The 17,034-nt window shown below is 32.1% G+C and overlaps 1 protein-coding gene across 1 annotated transcript in view; it reads right to left on the reverse strand.

Moving 5' to 3' along the window:
* The window catches only part of LOC115875371 (neuroligin-1-like), a gene marked incomplete at its 3' end in the record, with an annotated part of 252,959 nt that overhangs the window by 213,956 nt on the left and 21,969 nt on the right, over positions 1 to 17,034 (reverse strand). The window lies entirely within an intron of this gene.

The following is a 17,034-nucleotide window of genomic DNA, read 5'->3' on the forward strand; positions in this document are numbered from 1 at the left end:
AAAATATATCCAAAAAAGGTACCAATATATCCAAATCCTTCAATTTAATAGCTGTTAGTAAGAAGATTTACTTCAAATATGCGCACATAGTGCGCACACAATTTTATTTATTATCATTTTTAATGTTTTCATGGCTACTGCTACATACTTTTTGTTCCACGGTCAAATAACTGGATGGTTTTCAATCTCACAACGTGAGTGGGTTTCCATGTTTAGACACAGATTTGTATTTCAATGTTATTCAATTCCGCACTCACTCCGAATGCATTGAACTCTCTACGCCCGCTCTAATATCCAGAGACATAAAATTTTAAAACCTTCTCTGATTACTCAATCAGTAAACAAACTTTGAACTGCTTCCAGTTTTCCGGCGCGGCGGATTTCAATCCAGATACTGTTTTAATTTTATTCTTATTTTATGTATTCTATTTGGTGCATATTGGGTTTAATTTTCTTGAGTGGTTATATAATATGGGTATTAGACATATACAATCTTATTATAATTTTATGTCAATTTGTGTAATACATTTGCATCCGTGGCGGTTCTTCAATTCACGTGAACACTAATATTTTATGTTTTTCGGATTTTGTTTCGATTTTGTGTCTAAAAATGCTACTTGAGATACATCCATATACAGGTTGTACCAGGCTGGGCGTGCATTAGAAGTTTCTAGAGCACCACAATATCTAGATCGGAGATTTTTTGCACATCATTATTTTACAACGAGATCTAGCGATTAAAAATATTTTCAATATGGCGGCACTTCCGGAAATACCGTAAGTTGTTAGCAACTTTATTACTTTAAATCGGTACAGTACTCCCATTTTTTATTACACAATTAAATTCTCTGTTAAAATTTTATGAATTTTGATATTCAACACTCTATCTAACATCAACCGTTTTTGGGAAGAAATATATTTAACATTTTTCGTTAAATAATAAAAAATGGGGGTACCCATTTAAAATAAGAAAATTGCTGTCAATTTTCGGTATTTCCGGAAGTGCCGCCATATTAAACATATTTTTAATCGATAGAATCTCATTGTAAAAGAGTGATGTGCAAAAAATCTCCAATCTAGATATTGTGATTCTCTAGAAACTTCTAATGCACGCTTAGCCTGGGACACCCTGTATACAAACTTTTGCTTTTATGTATCATTTATCTTTTTTTTTATCTTTTGCTTTTATGTATATTATATGTTTCATTTTGTAGTTACTTTTCCGGTGTTAAAATATCAAGGCATTTTTCAAAACAGGTATTAGAATTTAGAATTTAGAATAAGTGGGAGGGGGGTTAATCACTGCGACCTTACAGATCTATTGTGTCCCCCTTTCTTGAGTTATAACTCATCATACAGTCCCAGGGCTTTGACAAAAGCCAGTATCTGGGACGTTTTTATAGAGGGTAGTTCTCCATCTCCAATATCAGTCGTACCAAAGTTCATAGTACGAATGGTTGTCGTCTCGGCGCACTCAGTGATGAGGTGTACTGGTGTTTCCCCAATTTCCGCACAGTGAGATGACGTGACAATCCGAAGATTAAACCCAGGAAGATCTTACGATACTTAAACCCAGGAAGATCTTTGATTTTTCTTGATCGTAAGCCCTAAGAAACTTCTTCAAGTGTCTTAGACCGTTGCAAGATTCCCATTCCAGGTTGCGGATGGAGTCTTCCAAGTTCTTGAGTTCCGCCTTGAGTTGGTTACCACTTGGAAAGCAGAACGGTTCTGGTCCAGTTAGTGGAGCGTTCGCTCCTTTTCTAGCTAGATCATTTACTTTTTCATTGCCTTCTATCCCTTGGTGAGCAAGCACCCAGAGTAGTAGGACTTTGTTTTCTTTGCCTAATTTATTAAGCTTCTCTATGCATTCTTTGACCAATTTCGAATTGATTGATACTGAGTTGATCGCTTTTAACGCTGCTTGACTATCAGATAAGATGGCTATTTCTTGTTAAACAGGTATACAATTTTCTTTATTTTATATTTACACTAAACCAAATCCAATACAACCATCGAAATAAAACCCGAACAAGTAAATTCGAAAATTTATACGTTTACAGAATTTTACTTCCATTTCATTCGCTACAATGTTTTGTCTAAAGCACTCGAAATTTTTCCTCCTACAACGTTCGTGATATTTGGAAATAAAATTTGTCGGGTAACTTTAAAGGTAAACGAAGTGGTATTATTATTCAATGCCTGTAGGTTATTTTCTCCATTTTTTTACGTTAAATGGCTTTACTTTGTTTTATAAATGTTTGAATAGAATTTTGTGTTAAGAGCATATAAAATGCATTAATTTTGTTAAGATTTATGTATGTATGTACATTTAAATCCCATCACAAGGTATAAAATATAAAAAATACCAAGCAAAATATTTTTAATATTTAATATCTTTTAAGTAAAACTTTTTTACGCGCGATGGGAGTCAAAATTCAAGGAACAAAAACATTTTATTTAAAACTAAGAAAATCATTATAAATGCACTCGATACTATACCTCATATACCTGTGTCCCAATATCACCTGGTTGTGTACTAGGAAGTAAATTTTCATATATTATATCACGTGACCTATAAATTTAATCGATTAAACTATTCAAATATATTTTGCGCGTGATTTTGCTTGGAAAATAGTTGAATGCACAATAATTTAATAAAAACATAAGACCGCGAAGCGGTCGATCGTTCTTATTCCAAAATTATTGTGCATGAAACTATTTTCTAAAAAGCAAAATCATGCAAAAAATTATTTGGGTAGTTACGAGGACCGTTTCGCATGTCAACATATCAAATTCTGACGTATTTTTCTCCACTTATTTGTTCAAAATAATATCGAATAAGGGGTTTTCACCGATTAAAATCGTTATTAAGGCATACATATGAGTTGTAAATCAATGTTTTTAAATGAACTGTTGTCAAAATCTCTCAGAATTAGTGATAAACGACAAAAAGAAAACCCAAAAGGAAGCCGAAAAAATAATCGCGGTTAAACTGGTCTTGGTATTTTAATCACTTATCTAAATAAAATTTGTTCGAAAAATTAGATTAGCTGATTGGTCATTTCACGATGAGGGAAATAATCGCCGAAAATTACCCGCTTGATATGGGATTTTTTGTACATGAGTGAAATATTCATGCATATTTTCATCAATAGGTTTGTAGCTCCTGTATAACGGTCTAGGTGAAGGATCTAGCTCATCTGCTAGCTCGGAATTAGAATTATTAGGATTAAGCAACTTGCATTTTTTTATGGAGGACATTTTTATATTTATTTCAAACAAATAGTCAACGAGAATATTCGTATAATTTAACAAAATTACTGTAATTGAGAACGTTTAGTTAATTGTAGAATTGTTGGTTAGATCCAAAATATTCTCTCTTTTAAATAAATTTAAGTCTTAACATTATTAGACATTTTCATAAAAGTGTGTATTTTGGGTGGTTTTCGTCAAAATCTGAAAGCTCTTGAGGAAACAGAAAATATACAGATTACAGAAATAAATTGAAAATAATATTTATATTAAAACAGCATTATGTGTCACTTTTTCAAACATGTCCTTTAAATCCTTCAATTTAATAGCTCTTAGTAAGAAGTTTTACTTCAAATATGCGCATATAGTGCACACATTGTTTTGTTTTAAATTTGAAAGAAAAATAACTAGGTTATTTTAAACATATCTGAAAAATGGCAAAGAGAAAATATGTTTCTTTTATCGAGATCTACCAGCCCTGAAAATATTTGCACTTATTTAAGACTTACCATGTATAATTATAGGCCTTAAAATATTCTTTTCTCCGTCTCTCAAAAGACTTGATTAGACTTGATAAAAATTTGGGCTCCTATATTACCATATTTCTCTCTTTTAATTTTTCTAATTCTTTCTGTGTAAAAATTCTCTCATTTTTTAAAAAAGAGAGCTCATTAATACGGTGAGAGGGAGAATCTGAAATGATCGGAACAGAGCTGAATATTCATGACTGAAAATGGCGCTAACTCTGTATTTGCATAATCAATATCCATCTCTGTGAGGGCTTGAATCTGTTGAGTTTGGATGAGGGCAATAACACCAAGGTAAAGTTTACATATTATGATATGTCATTCTCTTCAGAATGCCATTTTTCACCAGATAAAGTAAAAAAATACAGGGGCACCATTTAAAAATCAAAAGTTGTAGTCATTTCCGGTGAAACAGAAAGTGACCAAAAACTATTTTTTTATACCAAATATCGTTTAATTTTCTGAAAAAATAAAAAGATTATAGGAGTGAGCCACTTTTGAAAACACCCCGGTATATTGATGGAGAATAATTTAATTTTTTTTCAATTAATCTCCGCTGTTGTATTTATTGCTACTATATTATTGAAATCCTGTTAACAAAATTGCAACAATGAAAATAAAACAATTGATTAAATATTAAATGAAACTGAACTAACCCAGGCGTTATTAATATGTTTTATAAACGTGTTTAATATTGTATCACAATGAATAAATTTAAATATGCCCAGTAAAATTTTTACTGCCGTCTGAAAATAACGCTAAACCAGCAAAGTGTTAAATATTGTTTTTAAATTTATTTGTATAAAACAAAGTTTTAAAATCTATAGTTTTAATTTAATTTCCTATAAAATTACGTTTATAGTTACTTTTATTATAATTTTTAATCATTTTTATATAGTTGAAAACTACGACTTTTATTGTGCAATAGACATTCATTGACACAATTTTAGTGAAAATGTAGTGCCTAGATGATACTGAATTAATCTCATTATCTAAATTTGTTTGTTTAATTGCTATAACCGACGGCCATTTTATAATTAATTTAATTTGTCGCTTGTTCCGGGTGAGCGTCAAAATCAATTTTATAGTTATATAATACACCTAGTAGAATTAACAAACGGAAATTTATTTTGAAAAAATTATTTCCTAAAATTTCAATATTAGGCTAGCTTAAACTGATGCACTAATTAAAAACCACTAATAAATAGGTTTTATTCTCAGAAAAAAAACTATATGAAACTATTAGATCATGTGAATCTACAAGCTGAGATTTTTATGCATAATTTGTGGGACTGGGATTGTCATTTCTTTTAAATACAACAATAGTATAGTTTATATAAAATAAACTTTTAGTCACGCGATTAAGCTCGACCGGCACAGCGTTGCCCACTTTTACATATTTTCTTTTAATCAAAATATTTTAGGAAACAAAAATAAATTATGTCAAGTGTCGCCGCAATGAAAAGAGCTTTCTATTCTCTATATTTCCCCGCTTCGTTTTTGAAAATCGGTCGAGTCATTGAGAAAATATGAAGGATTAAAATTTCAAAAGTTTATTTAAACATTTATCAGAGTAAATGATAAGGATAAATTCCTTCAACCAATTTGCTCTTTTTTCTTATTATATATAAATGTTTACGCATTTTTCCACTTGCCGCAAGGTTGAACGATCAGGTACGGTAGTTGCTAGGTAGCTGTTCTGTGACTTGTGCGTTAAAGTTCTTCTCAATATCGTTAAACTTTTTAACAATTATGGTGTACTCACTTGCGGAAAAAGTAGAAATAATCGAACTTTATTTTAAAAATAATGAATGTGGCAATCAGTTTGCGCAGATATTCAATGAACGACATCCTGACAAACACCTTTATGGCAAAATTGTTCGCGAGTTTACAAGTAGCACAATTTCGCGAAATTGGTTCCGTTATGAATAAACAGAGGCAGAGGGAAAATTCTATAGTAAATGAAGCTATGGAGGTATTCGTATTGGGCCAAGTTGCCATGGATAGTACGCTGAGTACAAGAAAATTAGCCAATGAGACCGGCGTAAATCGTACAAGTGTCCAAAGGATATTAAAAAAAGACAAGTTCCATCCGTACAAAATTCAGTTGGTACAAGAACTCAACGAAAACGATTTTGACCGTCGCGGGCTGATATTTTTGAAAATTCTATTGTGGTTTAACGATATTGAAACTGCACCTGATCGTTCAACCTTGTGGCTAGTGAAAAAATGCGTAAACATCTAGAAATAATAAGAAAAAACAGCAAATTGGTCGAAGGAATTTATCCTTATCATTTACTCTGATAAATGTTTAAATAAACTTTTGCAATTTCAATCCTTCATATTTTCTCAATGACTCGACCGATTTTCAAAAACGAAGCGGGAAAGTATAGAGATTAAAAAGCCCTTTTCATTGCGGTACCACTTGACCCCCCCCTTCCCATTTGAAAAAAGTTGGGAGATGACACCCCCGCTTAGAGGGTTGAAGATTTTGCAATAATTTTTGGGGCAAAAGTTGTCCCCCTCACAAACAAAATTGACGTGTTTTTGAATTTTCTGAAAAAAAAATTACCCTGGCCGTTATGCCTTGCGAAATGTTTTCGATGGGCCACCCTGTATATTGTTTTATTAGGAGTAAAAATAATACTTTTAGTGGCAAGACTGTACGTTTGGCGTTATGGGCGTGGTACAACAAGTCATTTTTACTCCGAATAGAAGACAGTTTTCCGAGATTCTCCAATAGCATATTGGAAAATTTGAAAAATGCGATTGTATCAAAAACAATAATAATAATTCCAGTACCAAGCCTTGAAGTACCACTAATAAGAGCTGGTAAAACATTTCTATAAAAAAAATAAGAAGACTCCTTGTGTCAGCTCTTCCTTGAAACTAAATTTTGAATTAAAGTAAAATGTCACATAGAACGGGCATCTGTAGATTTTCAATCAAGTGGCATTTTATATGAAAGCAACAAACATTTTCATTTTTAAATATGCCTTTTAGTGTTGCCGTTCCCTAAAGCCCAGCGAAATAAATATTTCAAAGAACTGACGTACGCAAATGACTACTGTAAATGGAAATTTAACAGACTGTAAATAAAAGGCAAAATAGCTCGAAACAATCTCCCTGAAGCAGTGGATTATAAATATGATACGTACTTTAATATCTCCAGCTTTTATTTCATATTTTTATGAGCTTAAAGTATTTTTAAAGCCATTCGTTTACTATACAGCGTCCGACAACAGTGCGTCGGGCATCTGCAATAAAAATTGGGAATTTTGTTTTAAGTGCAAACCTAAAGTATATACGAGGATGTATATAGGGTGGCTCAAAAGTGTGAGTAGATCGGGATAATTATTTTTAACTGGAACACCCTGTCTATTATTGAATTTTTGGCTTTCTTTTAGATCACCTTACATTATCCTAAGATATGGGTAAATATATTTTCATAGTTTCAGAGATATTAATAAATAAATAAAAATTATATATCTTTCAGCCTTCCTTAAAAAAAAATATTAAAAATTCAAGAACACTGTCCTAAAATCAAAACTACACATACTGGAAAAGTCTAGGGATATTACAGTTTTATCCAGCCATCGTCAGTAATTTTATTATTTGCATTTCTGATATAATAAAATTAAAATAAACTAATAGTTTACAGGACGTATTGGAAATAAAAATGCGAAATTTTCCGAATTTTTCAAATTTACCTTGATTTTTATTGAACTCAAAAAAATACACACATTTTTTTTATTCTAAACTGTGAATTAAAAAAAAAGATAAAACCATTTTTACTTAATAAAGGGTATAGCCTCCTCTAATGTTCATTACAGCCCTACCATCGTCTCTCCATGCTCCTGATCAGGTTGTCGATCTCTTCTTGAGGTACAGCCTGCCACGCTGCATTCACAGCCCGAACCAGATCCCTACGAGTTTCACGAGGCATACCCATTCTCAAAATTCTTCTTTGGACCGCGTCCCATACGTGTTCGATGGGGTTGAGGTCAGGAGATTGTGCCGGCCAGGGTAAGATGTTTAATTGATGAGCATTGATAAACTCATTCACCACTCTGGCTGTATGAGGCCGTGCATTGTCATGCATGAGAATGAAGTTTCTCCCAAAATCATTGGCATATGGTAACAAGACAGGCTCAAGAATTGAATCACAATATGTGATTCCTGTTAGAAACCTTTCAAGAAAAACGAGATCGGTTTTTCAGCCTAACTGGATTCCTCCCCAGGCCATAACTGTTCCACCTTGATAAGGGTGCACTTCCTGAACATGATCCAACCGAATAAGATTTCCCGGTTCTCCCCATACCCTAAGCCTTCTCGAATCCGGATGAATTCCAAAGCGTGACTCATCCGTGAAGAGAACATTGGCCCATTGTTCATTCGACCACTGAACATGATCTTGAGCCCACAAATATCGTACCTCTCGATTTCCTCTCGTTAAGGGTTGAGCTCTCCAGGGGCGTCTGCTTCTTAAGTTGACCTCTCTTAATCTATTGAGAACAGTGTCAGGACTAACGGTTACCTTATGTGTTTCCTGGAGAATTAAACTAAGCTCTGGTGCTGTAAGAGTCGGTCGGCGTGGAGCATTTAATTGTAAAAAATGATCTTGCTGAGGGGTAGTAATGCGATGTCGCCCTGTGTGTCTTTCAGCAATATCACCACTTTCACGGTAGCGTGCACTTAATCGCGATATTACACTTTGCGTTGTATTTAATGCTCTAGCTACGTCGATTTGGCGCATTCTAGCTTCGAGCATACCCATGACCCTTAGCATTTCGTCTCTGTTAAGATGTCTACGCTCCATAATGTCGTTTAATACTAAATAGAGTTATTTGAATGAATTCTGGCCAGTTGTCATAAAAACATAGCCAGTACAGGTTAAATTCGAACAATTGATGCTAGGTGCCTTTTATACATTTGACAAAAAATTCACAAACACTTCTGCAAATATCCCAAATTTAGAGATAACTAGTGTGACTACTTCGTTTCAATCGAAGTAGAAAGAATCGGCCTACAAATATGTGGTTGTTTATTGAAAACATTTATTTTTAACTTTAATAAAATGATATCCCTAGATTTTTCCGGTGTGTGTATATCAGGTATTTAATTTAGATGGTGTGTAATTAACTTTTAGTTAAAATTCTTCATTAACTCAAAGATAAAATTTTATTTTAAATACCTCTAGACTTCTTTTTAGTATTATGATAATATTCTTAGTAACTTGTCTAACTGTCGCCTAGAGGGCATTCTGATTTTAATTTCTTTTTTAAGACTTGCCTGAAGTTTTAAAACTACTTCAAAACGACGAGATTTTAACTTGTTAAAAAATAAATAAATAAAAATATTTTATGACTTTTTAGTTTCTTAAACTCAGATTCTCCTAAAATTAAAAAAAAAATAAAATATATATTTACTTCTTCATCTTTAATAAAATATAAAGAACCTGAATTTTAGATATAAATCCCTAAAATTTACGTTAAACTATAAACAAAACTTTTAAGAGGATATTTTTCTATACTACATTTGTTGATCTACTTAAGTTTTTTGATCAACAGTCAATCCTCAATAAACTGCTCCAAAAATAAACCTTTGAAGTTTTCAACTTTGTACGAAACTGTTACAACTCTAAAGCTATAAGAACCTTTTTGTGTGTAACTTCTTTAGAACATTTTAGGGTTTGGTTACTTTTCTTACTTTGTTTACACTGTAAATAGAAAGAAATCTTACAAGTATTTAAACATTTAAAAAACTTTTAGTTGGCTTATTTATAACAAGTTGGTATTTATAGACGTATAAAAAATATACTAACCACATAAGTTGATTTGTTTTGACTCGACATATACATACATATACAATACAAATAAAATATTTCTGTAGTTCGTGTTGAATTTGACCATAAATTTAACATAATCCTTTTTCAATATTTAACAATATCATTAGCGTAGTTTCAGAATCTTACTACTCTAGATCATCAAAATTACTTATTAAAGTATACTCTGATTTTTTCTCAGGTAAGATTTCGACAGACGATGACAGAAGAAATCAGATGACGTCCGTACCCAAGGATACTATAGAGATAAGGATAGTTCGATTCCTATCTTCCTGCACTGTCAGTTTTTTTACGTCATCTACTGATCGAGTTGAAGTTGGCGCTAAAGATTTTAGACAGTGACAGTTAGTTTTGCATTTGACGGACGAGCGCACAGTGCGTTGGAAGATAAATTTAGCGGGACAAAAGCGTTTGGTTAGAAATAAGTCAAAAAATGTGTACTGATAAGAATATAGTAGACATTCCAATTGATACAAAAATGCACGAATATTCTTTGTATTTCGATACATTTTTATCAACCAAATTTGGTCGGTTTCTGCTCAGCAAGGCAGAGATCATACGAAAACAAAATATTTACAAGTGCTTATACATTTTATTAGAAAGCCAAATTATGTTGAAGATTGCCAAAGGTATGTACTTTTCTACTGTACGTATATTATTTGTTAAAATCCTTCGTGTTTTTGTTCTGCAAATATCACACTTTCAGTTGTTTTTCAAATATCGATATATTGAATGATGTAGATCTTTTGAATTACCAATAGTTAGTTACACAGGTAGTCACAGTCACAGGGAGTTCAAGCTTAACAGGCGAATGCCCAAAAAGATTCATTTCAATCGGATAGTATAAAAACAAAACAACTCCATCAAAAGGCACTGAATTTAAAAAATTGTCTTAGATACTTACTATATATGAATTTACAATTACAGAGTGTTAAAATTAAAATTAAAATATCTATCTTACTTATTATTTTCAAAATAAAATATATTTTTTTAAAATAAATTATAGAGGGTGTCACAAGATTACAAATTAATTAAAAAAACTGCTAAAGAGTTTTTTGATATCATAATTTTATGTATTTGGCAATAGTTTACATTACGGTTTTTGTGTATCATGTACGAATAATATCATAGTTTTATTATCTTGTATTTATTTATTAATAAATTAAGTTGTTAATAAATAAATAAATTTAACTATATAGTTGCTATATATTAGACCATTTGCTACGTTCTTAGATTTTAAGTCCCAAACATTGCTCTTGAGATTTTGTCCCGCTAGAACAACCATCCGCCGCACTGTGGAGCGCTGGTCCCTGCGTGACGTAGCATTCCACGGCGACTACGACAGCGGCGATTTGACGCGATCGAACAGTCCTTTAGAATATATACAGTCCTTGGTCCATACCAATCTATTTATTTTACTAAAAAAAGTTTCTAATATTTTTTAAGTTAACTATGGATGGGTTTAAATATAAATCGGTCATGCGTCGTCTCTTGTTTTTTTTAACCAGTTTTATTGGTTTATTTCAAAAATGACAGATCATATTTCAATTTTATTGGTTTGACGGAACGATGAACGATAAACAGACGCCGATGCGTATGAACTCGCCTTTAGATTTTTGAGGTTGTCAAAGTCTTGCCAAATTATAGGTTATAATTTTGTGTCAACTTATGTCAAATACCCTGCGTTTTGGAAGAGGATGCATTTTGATTCGTGTTATTACATGTGTTTTGTGTTTTTTGAAGTCAAGTGGAGGAAAAATCGAGGGAAAGTTAACTGTATACCCAGAGCACAGGCAGAAAGTCTTATACACCAATAAAGTTACCATCAATAAAGTTTGTATACCATCTCATCATAGATAAGTGCATCTCGTATATGGTACAAGGATCGTACTAAACATATATTAAAAACTGGAGTAGCTGTAAAATAACGACATCACACGATAGGTAAATAATGGATTTTTATACTGCAGAAAAATAATGTCAAAAGGTACTGATTTAAAAAAATTAAGCTTAAAGTTAATTAATCAACATTTAAGGTATAAAATTCAATAAGTGTTATTATTAATAAAATAATTTGTTTCATTTATATTGTTTTATTTATTCCTGTGGAATAATACAAATTTGTATTTGTACATAAGTTATATTATATTGATAAATATAATAATAAATTCGGGAAGTTTCTTGAAGCTTGAAAGTAAAAAATAGTTCTTTTTTATATTTTTTTGGTATGTGGTGTTTTGTTCTTCTTTGTTTTGTATTAACACCTACCGTTTTTTTTAATAAAATAACTGGATTAGATTTTTTCAATCTTATACAGCTTACAATTGTACCAACCTATTTTTTTGTAAAATAAAATAAACTACTTTGAAATTAAAATGACAGACACATCTATCACTACCAAGAATCTTATAGTTGGACAGACTATACTTCCCGAAATCTCACAAACATTAAATCTTGAATTTTAATTAGCGTTTAGCCTATAAAGGAAGCAAAAATAAAAAATATCAAATTTCGGTTTAAAACCCAAACATATCATTCCCAAAAATAATCTATCTTCCTCGTTATCCACATTTACAGACCCAAGACAACAAATCTCCTGTCATTATTAAACCTCCACGTCCATTCGGACGTTTTGTCCTAGAAATCTCTGCATTCCTCATTGGGTCAAACATAAAATAAAAAAACAACACAAAGAAAAAGGGATAAATAAAAGCATCCTGTGGTGGCTCGTTGGAGAGGAAGATATGCGACTTCATATAATATGCATGAGCCCTCACCGATTCCTTAGGATAATGCGGTACGTGCCGGCTTTAACGGCTCGAGGCTCTGGCCTGGAGGAAGCATGAAGCATTGCGAATGCTTGGCTTGTCCCGTTTGGCCTTTTGTCTGTTTTATTTCGATGCGAAGGTTAGCGGAGAAAAATTGAGGCTCTCGAAAATGCATCGGAATGCATCTGCTTCAAAGTATTTAATAAAAAACTTTGTTGGAAGTTAAAAGTCGTTTTATTATTGTAGGAGACTTGTTGAAAATTTGAAAATTGCTCGTTTATTAAATATAAACATATTTTTTTTTCAAACGTCACAAAAGTGTTCATTTTTGCGACGTGATTTTTTTTACTTAGAATATAAAAAAGTCATTTTAACGCCCAAGTATAAAAGTAAAGCACTTTTACGCCTAAGCACAAGAGTAAGAAAATATATTATTAAACTGATATAAAGTGTCAAATTCAACGAGCGTAACCATAGTTTCTCGATATATAATCACATGCGAGGTATTACTTTTAAATATTTTTATATTATTTGGAACGTTTGAAATTGTTTAAAAAATTATTTCTGACTTTTAAAAAAAATGCATGTTCTATTCGGAGTAAAAATGACTTTTTTGGCTCGCCTGTAATGTTAATCGTACATCCTCGCCACAATCATTTTTACTCCTAGTAAAACAATATACCTGCTATTTTTTTATCGTTCATCTGATCAACTGATTACTTAGCTATAAAAATAAGGAAATCTACCGTTTTTTCTGAAGTTTGAATTTTCGACTTATGGCCAGTTTTAAGTTCAAAAGGATGTTTTATTTTATAACTCATCATTGTCTACATCTTTCATACAGGCATATTTTAGCATTATCTAATAAAATTCTTTCAATTAGAGAACATCAATAATATTTGACGATTAAAATAATTAACACTAGGTCCCCGAATAGTATTTACAAGAGAAAAATCTTTTTTGCTGATATTTTGAGAAAAATGCATTTTTCATAAAATTTTTTGCTCGTTCTGAAATGGTTAATCCCGTTTATACTTTCCCAAATTACCATACTGTTTCAGAGAAAATTAAAAAAAAACATGAAAACATAGTTGAATTTTTGAAGTCCTAAAAACTAAAAGGCGTTTCTATGGTAATATAATTTGGATTTCATTCTTTGATAGAAGACTATTATTAATTTTGATTAACTTCCTATTTTTTGCTATTATTAAAGAAAATTAAGCATCACATTTTCCGATAACTATTATCATTTCTTCCGTAGCCCATTGAAATACACACACCGGAAAAGTCTAGGGATATTACAATTTTATCCAGCCATCGTCAGTAATTTTATTATATGCATTTCTGATATAATAAAATTAAAATAAACAAATAGTTTACAGGACGTATTGGAAATAAAATGCGAAATTTACCGAATTTTTCAAATTTACCATGATTTTTATTGAACTCAATAAAATACAAATATTTTTTTTTTATTCTAAGCTGCGAATTAAAAAAAAAGATAAAACCATTTTTACTTAATAAAGGGAATGGCCTCCTCTACTGTTCATTACAGCCCTATATCGTCTCTCCATGCTCCTGATCAAGTTGTCGATCTCTTCTTGAGGTACAGCCTGCCACGCTGCATTCACGACCCAAACCAGATCTCTACGAGTTTCACGAGGCATACCCATTCTCAAAATTCTTCTTTGGACAGGGTCCCATACGTGCTTGATGGAGTTGAGGTCAGGAGATTGTGCCGGCCAGGGTAAGATGTTTAATTGATGAGCATTGATAAACTCACTTACCACTCTAGCTGTATGAGGCCGTGCATTGTCATGCATGAGAATGAAGTTTCTCCCAAAGTCATTGGCATGTGGTAACACGACAGGCCCAAGAATTAAATCACGATATGTGATTCCTGTTAGAAGCCTCTCAAGAAAAACGAGATCGGTTTTTCGGCCTAACTGGACTCCTCCCCAGACCATAACTGTTCCACCTTGATAAGGGTGCACTTCCTGCATGATCCAACAGAATAAGATTTCCCGGTTCTCTCCATACCCTAAGCCTTCTCGAATCCGGATGAATTCCAAAGCGTGACTCATCCATAAAGAGAACATTGGCCCATTGTTCATTCGACCACTCAACATGATCTTGAGCCTACAAATATCGTACCTCTCGATTTCCTCTCGTTAAGGGTTGAGCTCTCCAGGGGCGTTTGCTTCTTAAGTTGACCTCTCTTAATCTATTGCGAACAGTGTCAGGACTAACGGTTACATTATGTGTTCCCTGGAGAATTAAACTAAGCTCTGGTGCTGTAAGAGTCGGTTAATTGTAAAAAATTAATCGCGATATTACACTTTGCGTTGGATTTAATGCTCTAGCTACGTCGATTTGGTTGCATTCCAGCTTCAAGCATACCCATGGTCCTTAGCATTTCGTCTCTGTTAAAATGTCTACGCTCCGTAATGTCGTTTAATACTAAACAGAGTTATTTGAATGAATTCTGCACAGTTATCATAAAAACATAGCCAGTACAGGTTAAATTCGAACAATTGATGCTAGGTGCTTTTTATACATTTGACAAAAAATTCACAAATACTTCTGCAAATATCCCAAATTTAGAAATAACTAGTGTGACTACTTCGTTTCAATCGAAGTAGAAAGAATCGGCCTACAAATATGTGGTTTGATTCAAAACATTTATTTTTAACTTTAATAAAATGATATCCCTAGATTTTTCCGGTTTGTGTATATAAAATTTGTACCTCTTTAACATTTTAAAAAGAATTTCAAAAATTTTCCTAAAGAATGCATTTCTTCAAAATGTCAATAATAAAAAATCTTGTCTTTTGTAAAGACAATCTGGTGACATACTGTAAATACATACAGGGTGAGCCTTAAATAAGTGCAAATATTTTCAGGGCTGGTAGATCTCGATAAAAGAAACATATTTTCCCTTTACCATTCTTCAAATAAGTCCAAAATAACCGAGTTATTTAAGTTTGTAAATTCAAAAAAAATGATTTTTTTTGCAAAAATTTTGAGAGCCACCCGTTTTTTCTGTATTTGCATCCCTTTTAGTGCTGTAACCATAGAGAAAAGCTGTAACTATGGTAATATTAGAGATTAAGAAATTATACCGTGGGAAAATATGCGATGAACAGGCAGTTCTAAAAAGTTCTCGAAAAATATACAGGGAAATTTAAAAGAAAATGCACGATTTTCAATATATTTTGTTTGCGAAAAAAAAACCTTATAGACGTGTTCCTCGGGTCGAAATATACCAGACCTAAAATATTTGCACTTATTTAAGACTCACCCTGTATAATGAATAACCTAGTACCTATTTTTAAGTAAATATTCAAATAAATAAACAATATTGAGGCTGTGTACTGTGCCATTAATAATATTGTAATAATTATATCCCTGTAAAAAATCACGCGTTAAAACCATATTTCGTCTGATTTATCGCTTAAAATTACGTTAATTACACCAAATGGACAACAACTCACATTTTGTCTGCTGCATCGCCCAGAAAATTCATTAAACAAGTTAAAGCGTTCGCGATTACGAAATTAAATCGGTAGTGTTGTTGCCTTTCGACAAAGTGGTTAAATATGCATCAGCATGGACGTAAACTACTTTGTTCCGACAGAAATTAGTTTTTCAAATAGATTCACTCACTTTATTTTTATTTATAGCTTTTTATACAAGATAAATCAAATTTTACGCACTTTTTTTATTATAAATCAAGAAAAAATTGAATGATCAATTGTCGTTCCCCAGCCGTCTTTGACGCCGCTTTTTTTTTCGATCGTATGGTACTTATAACTAAAAGAATTTTTAAGCAAACATAAGGAAGTTTGATAGATTTGTTGATAGAGTCCAAGCTCTAGACACGCAATAGTAATTTTATAGAACTACAAATTTAGTTTCATCCGCATCACCAGACGACGAAAAAGACATTAAAGTACAGGTTTCTAATTTATATGTGAAGATGACATGACAGCCTCTATGTTGACTACCGTGTATGGTCTAGTTTTGGTCTAGTTGACAAAATGTTGGTGATCCGTCAAGTTATTTTTAAATCGTTATTTAAATAATTATTAATTCAGATATTCCTGATTTGCTTTTATAGTTTGTGTTTTTATTTTGCGCATTTTGATATTTACTGTAGATCATCATTTTTGTGTTGGATACTAAACTTTTTTATTAAAGAAATTTTTATTAAAGACATTTTAGAAAGTAAATACATAATATTTTTAGTAACAGTTAATTAGTAGTCTATAATATATTTACTATATTATAATTTATTTGTTAAATCAAAAAAGGAAGCGCTATATGTTCTATTGTTGGTGTTTAAAATGTATGTATTCGCAATTTTATTTTTGTTTTGATTATGTTAGACTAAAAAAGTCTCTATTGATTGTTTTATATTTTACAAGGAATAAATAAATTCAATAAATTCTTTCTTCTTTTTATTATAGTCTCCGCGATAACATCTTTTGTTTATTGTTTTCTCTGGGCCAAGGTGATAGCGGCGAGGTGTGTTGGAACGCCTCCGCAGCGGTTTTTCGGTAGTAACGCTTCAAATTGTAAGCTACTGCCTAACCAGGCTGCAAATGGCGCGTTGTGCCTCGTTTGCTTCCCTTCTTTTTTT

This window comes from Sitophilus oryzae, unplaced genomic scaffold (assembly GCF_002938485.1).
Source record: "Sitophilus oryzae breed Bouriz unplaced genomic scaffold, Soryzae_2.0 scaffold_1384_pilon_pilon, whole genome shotgun sequence".
Taxonomy (NCBI): Eukaryota; Metazoa; Arthropoda; class Insecta; order Coleoptera; family Curculionidae; genus Sitophilus; species Sitophilus oryzae.